The sequence below is a fragment of the Podarcis muralis genome, chromosome 16 (assembly GCF_964188315.1).
Source record: "Podarcis muralis chromosome 16, rPodMur119.hap1.1, whole genome shotgun sequence".
Taxonomy (NCBI): domain Eukaryota; kingdom Metazoa; phylum Chordata; class Lepidosauria; order Squamata; family Lacertidae; genus Podarcis; species Podarcis muralis.
Genome location: NC_135670.1, coordinates 21,791,168 through 21,801,770, shown reverse-complemented (window position 1 = coordinate 21,801,770; position 10,603 = coordinate 21,791,168). Strand labels below are relative to the sequence as shown.

General features: G+C 48.6%; 1 pseudogene across 1 annotated transcript; it reads right to left on the bottom strand.

Moving 5' to 3' along the window:
• On the bottom strand, positions 1-5,168 carry LOC114586837 (phosphatidylethanolamine-binding protein 1-like; annotated as a pseudogene). The gene is made up of 2 exons (XR_013390970.1): positions 5,084-5,168; positions 1-429 (listed from the first exon to the last, which is right to left on the bottom strand). The product of XR_013390970.1 is annotated as a phosphatidylethanolamine-binding protein 1-like (transcript).
• Between the last annotated feature and the right edge of the window lie 5,435 nt (positions 5,169-10,603).

Here is a 10,603-nt window from a genome sequence, read left to right as displayed (position 1 = left end):
GATATTTGGGTTGCTTTTATTATAGAGCACCTGAAAAGGCCTGCCAAGTTAAGGGGAAACTGCCACAAATCTCACTGGGTTGCATTCTACTCAAGAGTAGACCCACTAGAGTCACGCCCACTGTTTTCAGCGAGAGTGTTCCAAGTAAGGCTTAACGTTGGATACCACCCTCTCTTTTTTTATTCAGTTGCAATGGGATTCACATGGCATGCTATTTGACGCCAAGCCGTTCGTAGATCTTTGGCACATGGCTGTCCCACTCGGCCTGGTAGCACATGCCTGCCACAGGCGCACCCAATCCGTACTTCTTGCGGAAGGACGAGGCTCGGAACTTCTCGCGCTTGGCAGCGGTAAGTTTGTTCAGGATGGGCTCGTCGCAGGTCAGTCGCTGCGGCTGCTCGTAGACCAGTCACACATAGCGGTGAAGTCCTACAATGGGCAAGGATATAATGCAAAGATTTTGGTACGACTGTCAAAACTGTGTTGTTTTTTCTCAATACAAAAAAGCAACCCTTTCTGACTTCTTTTTTAAAGAAATGTCTATGAAAATGTTCAGCTTATTTACATTGCCCTCATTCTCAACTGGCTTCATGCACATTGCCCTCATTCTCAATTAGCTTCTTGCCCACTGCCCTCATTCTCAACTGACTCCATTTGCTCCCAGGTAGTAACATTGGCTAGTCAAATCCAATTGACTACACACAGTACAGAGATCTGAGTCTGCTCACTGCTGGAATGGCTGGGATTGCCCATTTGAGTACTTCCAAGAGGGGGGTGGAAATGACAGCCAAGAGAGGAGAGGAAGAGAATAGAATAGAATGGAAGCAGCAGGAGATGGGGAAGAGATAAGTCAAAAAAGGCAGGAAAAAGAATAGCTTGGGATGGAGCAGAAAAGCATCCAGAGAGGAACAAGGTAAGTAGTTACTTCCTTTTCAGTTCCTCCACTTCGTATTGCAGACTCCCATCGTTCCTTTTTGTTTCACATATGTATGTAATTTGTATGTAAGCAAATAATTACTATAAATTTTCATCGTGCAGTGGTGTGCAAGACACTGACAAGGTAACCTACTGTGCTGTCCAGGAGCTAACTTTTGACTGGGCAGTACTGCTTAATGGTTAGAGCTCTAGAGTGCTAAACCAGGGAGAGACCAGGGTTCAAATCCCCACTCAGCCATGAAGCCCATTGGGTAACTTGGGGCCAACCACTGCCTCTCTCAGGCTAACCCACCTCACAGGGTTCTTGTGGGGGCCATAATCCGAAAAAGATCTGGAGGGCACCAGGTTGGCAGGAGCTGGTGAATGGATCAGCCCAGCCCAGAAAGTCAGTTTTGCTGGTGCAGCACCAGAAATAAATCCAGAAGGGTGTGTCACAAGAAGGCAAGACCTTGCCTCTCCCACACTGACTTAAGCCCTCTCAATGTACCTTTAAAGCTTCGCTATGGGTGTGGAATTTTTGTTACCTGGCTCCCCTAGGCTGTGCATTGACACATGAGTTAATCCTTTGCACAAAAGGGCCATTCAATCTGCACAGAAACTCAAGTCAAGGCACTTTCCATCTCAGGGCCTGGCAGCATTTGCAGAGTTCACGGTCCTTTACTCAGGGTGTGACGGAAAAGTTTGTTTTGCTGGGCAGGTTGGGTTCCCAAGTATTTTCTTTTTCTTTTTCCCTGCCAGCAAACGGTTAACCAATGGCAGCTTCTGATTGGCCGGGGTTCCAAGAGAGGGAATTGAAAAGGAGTAGGGAGCGGGTGGCGTTGTGGTCTCTAAACCACAGAACCTAGGGCTTGCTGATCAGAAGGTCGGCGGTTCGAATCCCCGCAACAGGGTGAGTTCCCGTTGCTCAGTCCCAGCTCCTGCCAACCTAGCAGTTCGAAAGCACATCAAAATGCAAGTAGATAAATAGGTACCACTCCGGCGGGAAGGTAAACGGCGTTTCTGTGCGCTGTTCTGATTCGCCAGAAGCGGCTTAGTCATGCTGGCCACATGACCCGGAAGCTGTACGCCAGCTCCCTCGGCCCATAGAGCGAGATGAGCGCCGCAACCCCAGAGTCGTCCACGACTGGACCTAACGGTCAGGGGTCCCTTTACCTTTACCTTTAGGTTGGGATTGAGGTTGGAAGAATAGGTTGGGAGATAGGAAGTGAGAGGAGAGAGTGTTGGTTCTGGATAGAAACATCCACTGTGTGGAATATATCAAAAGCTACGGAAAGGAGTCTCTGAGCTTAGTGTGAAGGACAGTGTGTGGTGTCCTGTGAGAGTAATAGGCCAGGAATTAACCGGGAGGTTGAGGCTGAGCCAGGAGAAGTAGAAGCTGGAAAGATACAGTCCACTTAGGTATCATTCCAGTCAGGAGGGGAGCGATTCTGCTACAAAGAGAAGACTCCCAAACCAGTTAAGATGGGTGCGGGCCCTTGAGTCTGTTACTTAAGAGTACTTCAGGAGTAGGGTTGTCAAAGGGGTGTGTAACTGACAGGGAGTAACACCTTGTTTAAGCACCAAAGTATTAAGCAGCAACAGCTGTGCAACACTGAAGTGAAATAACAGAATCTGAAGTATCCTATGTTTTACCCACTTGTGTCACAAACTTCCTTTGCTAAATAAAATTTTTCTTGTTTATTTGATCAAATCCTGCCTCAGACTCCAAATTATTAAGTTTTCCCTCACACAAATCCCGCACAAGATAATCTGGGGTAGTTTGTCGGAATTTGTGGAACTGGTGTTCTGTGAGGTGGGTGCACTATATTTAGGTGGGAGCGGGCCCAACAGCACCAGGGGAAAAACTGCCGTTGCGCCATATCATACAGGGCAGCTCAGAATCCAGATGAGTCCTGTACCGAAAAATCATCCAGTTGTTTTTTTTAAACCAATTCTTCCACTCTCGTGGACATCTAATGGCGATGGATGCTGGAAGAATTGGGATAGATAAAAGAAATGACTTCTTCATGCATAGTTCAGCTGTGGAACTCACTGCCACAAGAGGCAACAATGGGCACCAACCAAGATGTTTTTAAAAGAGGATTGGACAAATTCATGGAGGAGAGGGCTTTTGAAGGCTACCAGCCATGATGGAGCTGCTATGCCAACACCATTGGAGGTTGCAGTGCTTCTCAGTACCAATTGCTGGAAACCACAGGAGGGGAGAGGACTCTTTCCCTTGCATCGTGCTTGAAGGTTTCCCATTATGGCATCTGGTTGGCCACTGTGAGAACAGGATGCTGGACTAGATGGGCCACTGGCCTGATCCAGCAGCCTCTTCTCACATTCTTAGGTTCTTAATGGCTGTGTTGCAGATTAAACTGATAGGAATGTATGGGAGCTGCCTGATCCCAACTCAGATCACCGGTCCATCGAGCTGAAGTACTGCTTCATGCAGGGCACAGGTAAACTGTGGAACTCACTGCCACAAGAGGCAGTGATGGTCCCCAAATTGGGCTGCCTTGAAAGTGCCTTCCCAGGGAGAAGCAAAGATGTGCCTTCTAAAAACACCCAAGGCTTTAACGTTTGTTTCTTAAGAAGAAACACTCCCAGCCATTTACTCCAGTTAAAAAGCCAAGAATCTGTCAGGGAGGAAAGAAATGTCTCACCTCTCCACACACATCAAATCATGTTTGAACGGCACTTGGCATCTAGTCCAATCAAACATCACACTGCTAATCTCTCAAAAGGTAAAGCAATCAACACATCTAAAAGCAAATAATGTACTCTGTATTTGATTTCTGGTTTCCTGGCACAGGACGAAGTCCCTACTTGTCTTGGAACAAACCAGCCAGCCCTTTGCTCAGTCTCTTAGGCAAGGCAATCACCACCTTCCAAACCCTCAAAGTTTAAGGTAGAGAATCCACACAGGTTTCCAAGCACCCCACCCAAGATGATTTTGGAAGTCACTTCCCCTCAGTCTCAGCAGGGGCAGCCTTTCTGTTTGGTTAGGTGTGTATGCCTCACATCTGGACAAATGCGGGATCAAAACTTAGCTGAATGGCTACCCTGCTGCATTTGTCAGCAAAATGGAAAAGTTTCTCCCCAGATTTGTCACATAGGCAAAATGCCAAAGATACGACTTTTTTAACTTTCAGTCAGTAGGAACAATTTTACCAGGGCTCTCCAGTCACAGTGCCTTGAAGGGCTGTTGAAGCAACATATCACCTTGTTCTTGTCTGTTCGGTGCTGCTTGTGCTGTAACAGGTGCTTACTTTGAAAATGCAAGACTTTCAAGTCCTTCTGCCTCAGGCCTGCACACTCCTGTCAAATCAGCCTAAAGAAGTCCAGAAGGCCACATTTGGCCCCTGAGGCTGAGGTTCTCACCCTAGTGCCAAGGTTAGGGGTGGGGAACCTTTGGCCTGCAGGCCAAACTTGGTCCACCAGGGGTTCAAATTTGGCCCATGGGGCTGCTTCCCCCAATCTACAGCCACCTGCCTTGGACTTGGGATTTGAGGTGTGCTAGGACACGGGTGGCGCTGTGGGTTAAACCAGAGCCTAGGACTTGCCGATCAGAATGTCGGCGGTTCGAATCCCCGCGACAGGGTGAGCTCCCATTGCTCGGTCCCTGCTCCTACCAACCTAGCAGTTCGAAAGCACGTCAAAGTGCAAGGAGATAAATAGGTACCGCTCCAGTGGGATGGTAAACGGCGTTTCTGTGTACTGCTCTGGATCACCAGAAGTGGCTTAGTCATGCTGGCCACGTGACCCGGAAGCTGTACACCGGCTCCCTCAACCAATAAAGCGAGATGAGCGCCGCAACCCTAGAGTCGGTCACAACTGGACCTAATGGTCAGGGGTCCCTTTACCTTTTAGGGGTAGAGATGGGGCTAATAATACACAATCAGAGAGCCTTAAAGCAGCCTCTGGCTCTACTGTCAATCAGCTGGTGAGTGGTAATGCCACAACCATGAGTACTTTAAAGCACTATGTAGGGTTCTTTGCAAGCCCAGCAACTCCCAACTCTGGGACTTCAAAGCACCCAACAGTCTGTGACATCAGGTGTGTGGCAGGGCCCACCTGTCAAATTTGGCCCGCAAAGCTAGAATCTCATAAAGGTTTGGCCTGCAGAGCAAGTTTGCCCACCCCTCTGCAATGCTTTGCCTACCTGTTCCCTTGGCAGGCGCAGATCCAATATAATCCGACAAAATGCACCCGCTGCCAATGTCGTTGCCGTGCATGTTAGTCACCATGACTGCAGCAGCGAGGCTACTATATGCACAAAGATGGAAAGATACAGCCCTACCCATTTCAACTCCCATCAGCTCCACCAAGCACAGCCTTTTTGGACTACAACTCCCATCATAGCTGGCTTTTCATTAGGGCTGCCATGCGTCCAGATTTTCCTGGACATTACCAGGATTTCAAAGGTGGAATTGGGACACCTTGTTGGCCACTGAAAGAACAGGATGCTGGATTAGATGGGCCACTGGCCTGATCCAGAAGGGCCTTTCTTATATTCCAATGTTTTTCGGAGTGTTGCTTATCGCCCCAAGGAAGGAATTTCTCATTTCCAAACTGCATCAGGTAACAACAAAATATTTTGAACGCCTTCAGAACTTTTTATCTCCACTTTATTTCATCTGAATGACCGTGGTGGGGTTTTTTTTTAAAGAACATTTTAAATAAAAATGTTTTGTGTACCAAAAAAAGAAAAGAAAAGAGATTTACAAATGAGCCAGCGTGTAGAAATGAAGCATAGTGGAAAGTTAATTCAGAACATCTGATGTATTTTTGTGTTTCAGAAGAATGAAAGATTTTAATAAAACACAACAGCTCCAAATGGCACAAAATAAAGAAAATATTTTACCCTGCAGCTAGGAAAGGGGGGGTGGAGAAGAATGTTGATGCTGATTTTTAAAATAATAATAATAATATGACACTCAGATACAAAAAAAGAGAGAAAGAAAAGAAACGGCCAAAGTTAAGCACACTCAAACTTGTTTACGGTGTAAAATAGTGCTGGGTTGATGCAGAATTTTCCATGGATGCCAAGTTTAAACAGTGGCTTGTGTTATGTTGGCTTGTGCCCTGAATATTTGACTCCACCCCCATAATTCCACACAGAGGCAAATGCCTCACAGTCCCTCATTATTGGATAGCCCCCTGAGCGATTGTTCATCCCCAGCCAATCACAGGACTCGGAAGTAGCCCCTCATTTGAATGCCTGCCGGTATATAAGAGGAGTGCTGGCCAGAGGTCACCAGTATTTGCAGGTGGGGCAGTTGAGCTGGAGAGGACGAACCAGCAAGAGGCCATGGCTGCCATCAAAAGAGGTAGAAAGAGCCAGCAAAGCAGAGCCCAGAAGATCCTGAACAGACGAGGGAAGCTACCTCAGAAACCCAGGAGGAACGTTTGCATTATCAGGTTCCCGAGAAGCAGCTACTTAACATCATGCCCTCTCCTGTCCTGGTATTTCAACCGGAAGATGCGGGACGACATCCTTTCCTTACAGAAGGCCAAAGCCGCCTTGAGCCCCTGCATAGAGGATGTCCACCACAAGATGTCCCTGCGGCTGGGCAGGCAGCGGAATCAGCAGCACCCTTGTTCCTGCCCCAACTTCCTCCACACCACCCTCAGGCAAGTGGCGAGCAAGAAGCGAGCCAAGTGGGTGGCGCCAGCCTCCCCCAGGAAGCGCCAGCGTTACTCCGATGAGGAGATCTTCTACAAGTTGGCAAAGCCCTACAGATCGAAAGACCAGGGCTCGCCCGCCAACCCAGGGGCAGAGAACATGGCTCCAGGGGTACCTCAGCCAACGGCGAATGAGCTCCAGGAGGTATCGAGCTAGACGAACATCTCCCTCGCTCTTCTCAGGACAGCAAGCAGGCCTGACAGAAAACTGAAGGGAGAAGAGGGAGGCAAAATGTATATTACATAAGCCACCGGCCTGCTCAAAAGATCCAAGGAAACTGAAGGGGCGTGTCACCACCCACATTCCGACCCTGTCCTGGAGCCATTTTTGCAGAACTAATAGATTTATCAATGCCCGCAGGAGGAGGAGAAAAGAAGATATTTGAGCCATTGGATAAATAACCAAGAGACACCCGTCACCTCGAAAAAGGCCCGCATCTCTGAACCTACCCCTTGAACGAATAATTATTCCTTTCCTCGCTAACAAGAAACAGAAAGAAATTGGCTACCGCTTGAAGGAAAATGAAAAGGGATTTGTCATTGTAGCCAAAGTATGTTTCACGGCCCCCCTCAGGAAGTTCATCTTGGAGTAATAATAAAACTGGATCTTTTGAAACGTATACATTGTGTCCTAAACTCGTTATATAGGCAATCATTACTTATGATTCAATTAGCCTTCATTCAATTATCACGAGTGGTATATGATATAAAGCAGCACCAATGAAAATACATACTTATTTATTTTTAAGATTAATGCTAAACAGAGAAGAACAATCTCAAGAACTCAAAAAGTGGTACACCCTGAGCATTTTTTTGTTTTCATCTTCATTTATGATTTCAGGCCAGTGGGATAACTCTAGGCAAGACTCCTTAACCCAGAAATGTTCAGGTAAATTTTTTTTTTGGGGGGGAGGGGAGATCCTTATAAGGAAATGTTAAAACATTTTTGTCTTTTGAAATTGAGGGGGAAATGCCAGGAAAGACTGATTGGGTGACATGATGGAGGCATAAAATATTATGCTTGGAGGTGGTATTATGACTCCCAATTGTTCAACCATAGCAACAGCGAAACAATCACCCCCCCCCCTCAGTGGAGACTTATTTGGTGAATGGGGCACTGGCTCCCCAACCTCAGACAGCCCCACCTGCCTGCCTTCCAGCCCAGGGAGCAACCCTGGCTTTCAGCTTCCCCCTTTGTTTACATGTGAATCACCATGAGTCCACTTTAAACAAACATGGCTTCCCTCAAAGAATTCTGGGAGTTGCAGTTTGTTAAGGGTGCTGAGAGATGTTAGGAGACCCCTTGTATCCCCTCCGAGAGCTACAACTCCCAGAGTTCCCTGTGAGGAAGGACTGATTGTTAAACACTCTGCAAGTTGTGTGGTTTGAATGTGGCCTTGGGTCTCAGCGCCGCCCTGCAACAACGTTAGAAGAGGCTGCTGGATCAAGCCAATGGCCTATCAAGTCCAGCAACCTGTTGCCTTCTCCTTTTTGTGGAACTCAGCAGGGAAGAGGATGGGGACCAAGCTAGAATTAATTGGGACTGCCTGTAATTCGTTCTGGCTCCCCCTACTGTTTGGCTCCCAGACGTCTGCCCTACCAGTCCCCAATGGGCACCAGTCAGGATTGCTGGAGATTTCTTCTTGCCCCGCCTTGTCCTTTCCTTTCCCACAACGGCCAGTAAGCAAAGAATAGGGGTTGGGGGGAAAACTCTGCCAAAGACTCCCTCAAAACCAGGCCCAGCCCTAAATGGTAGCAGCTGGGTCTTAGTGAGCAGTAGCGATCTTGGACTCTTACATTCACCTAAGGGGGGAGTCCTTCTGAATCAGGATGATGATCTATTTTAGCCCAGCCCAACAGCAGCACCCTCCCTCCTTGCGATTCCCAGCAATTGGTATTCACAGACGTACTGCCTCCGACAGTGGAGGGAGAACGTAGCCATCATGTCTAGTGGTCACTCCTAGCCTTTCCTTCCTTATTCCCCACCCAACCCAATTGCTCCTCAGCATTCCACAAGGCAACCCATGTGTTCCAAAAGATCCAGATTTATTAGTATTTCAAGAAGAATTCATGGGGTGAGGAGGGAGCACCCTGGACAACAACAATCCTTTTGTTCTCGTAGCAGTGGGAGCTGATTTCTGTTTGCCTCTTGCTAGCAAGGGAGAGAGGCGGATATCCTTTCCATGTTCTTCGCTGACTATGCCATGGCTCAAAAAAACTTTCCCGATGCCCCCCACTGAGGCAGAGATAAACAGCCTAAAAAATAAATAAATAAAAAATCAGGATTGGAATATGGGTGCAGGTGGTCTCCTTTAAGTTCTTGGATCTTTCAACACAGGGTTCTTATTTTTTAAAATTATGGTTATTATTCCCTTCTTCCTCTCTTCTCCTCTGGATCATTGCCCAGGCCTGTTTGCTGTTCTGAGAAGGAGGAGAGGGGAGTCTGTCTCTAGCTTATGGTCTCTTGAAGTCCGCTTTCCGCGGACTGGGCTATCCCCGCAGCTGAGCTCTCCACGTCCTTGTCACCGCTCTCCTCCTCTCCCAATTCTTCCGCTTTGGAGGGTTTCGCCAAGCGGTAGAAAATCTCCTCGTCCGAGTAACGCCGCCGCTTCTTGGGGAGGGAAGAGGCCACCCACTTGGCGCGCTTCTTGCTCGCTATCTCCCTCAGGGCAGCCTGCAGGAAGTCAGGGCAGCGGCGAGGGCCTGGCGGGCACTTCTTGGGCGCGCGGCTCCGAAGGACCATCGGCCGGCTGGAGCGCAGGGAGTATCTGGCCCCATGAGAAGGGTTGCTGCTGCCCCGCATCCACCTATTGAAGCACCAGGACATCAAGGGGCACTTCATCCGGTAGCCTCGCCTCGGGAACCGGACAATGCAGATGTTCCTCCTGGGCTTGGGCAGAACTCTCCTTCTCCTGGCCGGTGTCTTCTGTGGCCTGCTAGGCCGGCGGCTCCACCCCCGCCTCCGCTCTCGGCTCCGCCTCCATGCGTAGCTCCTCCTCCTCCTTTCCAGGCCACGCCTCCTCAGCCAGCTCCTCCTCCTGTTCCTCAGGGAGTAGGACATCCTGTACGTTTTAAGAGCTGCCATGTCTTCCTTCCCCGCTCTTGCTTGGCTTTCTGCACATTGCAAATGCTGGTGACCTCATGCAAGCAGTGCTCTTATATACCAGCAAGCATTCAAATGAGGGGCCGGCTCTGAGCCCTGTGATTGGCTAGGGGGGGACAATAGCCCAGGGGGCTACCCAATAATGGCAGACTGTGAAACGTTTGCTATTGTATGCAATGATAGGGATCGGTGGTGCAGTGGGAATTTCTTTTGAAGTGCAGGAGGTTCAGTAAGAAAGGCCCCCATTGGCTACCGTATTTTTCGCTCTATAAGACGCACTATTCCCCTCCTAAAAAGTAAGGGGAAATGTGTGTGCGTCTTATGGAGCGAATGCAGGCTCCATGGCTTCAGCGAAAGCAACGCGAAGCTAAACGACTAAACAACAACATATAACATGAAGTCAGTAAATTACAAATCTACTTTCCCAAGTCTCTCCCGTGCGCTCATCTCGACGGTGTGCCCTGGCCATAAAGATCAGTGTGCACCGATCCCTCTTGCTCTCCTGGCTTCGCTTTGCTGGAGAGGCGCTGTGCAGCTTTCCCTCTCTGCGCAGCGCCCCTTCAGTGAAACGGGAGGAGATATGGAGGGGGGTCCGCTTCTCCTGCCGCTTCGCTGAAGGGGCGCTGCGCAGAGAGGGAGAGAATATTTTTTTTCTTGTTCTCCTCCTCTAAAACTAGGTGTGTCTTATGGTCGGGTGTGTCTTATAGAGCGAAAAATACGGTACTTCTTCACACAGCACATCATTAAACTATGAAACTGTCCCACATGAGGTGCTGGTGGTTGCTACCAGCTTATGTGGTTTTGAAAAAGAATTGGACAAGATGGCGGAGGAAAAGGCTATTATTGATGGACAACAGCTATGCTCAGTGTTAGAAACTCAGATAGAAAAGCTAG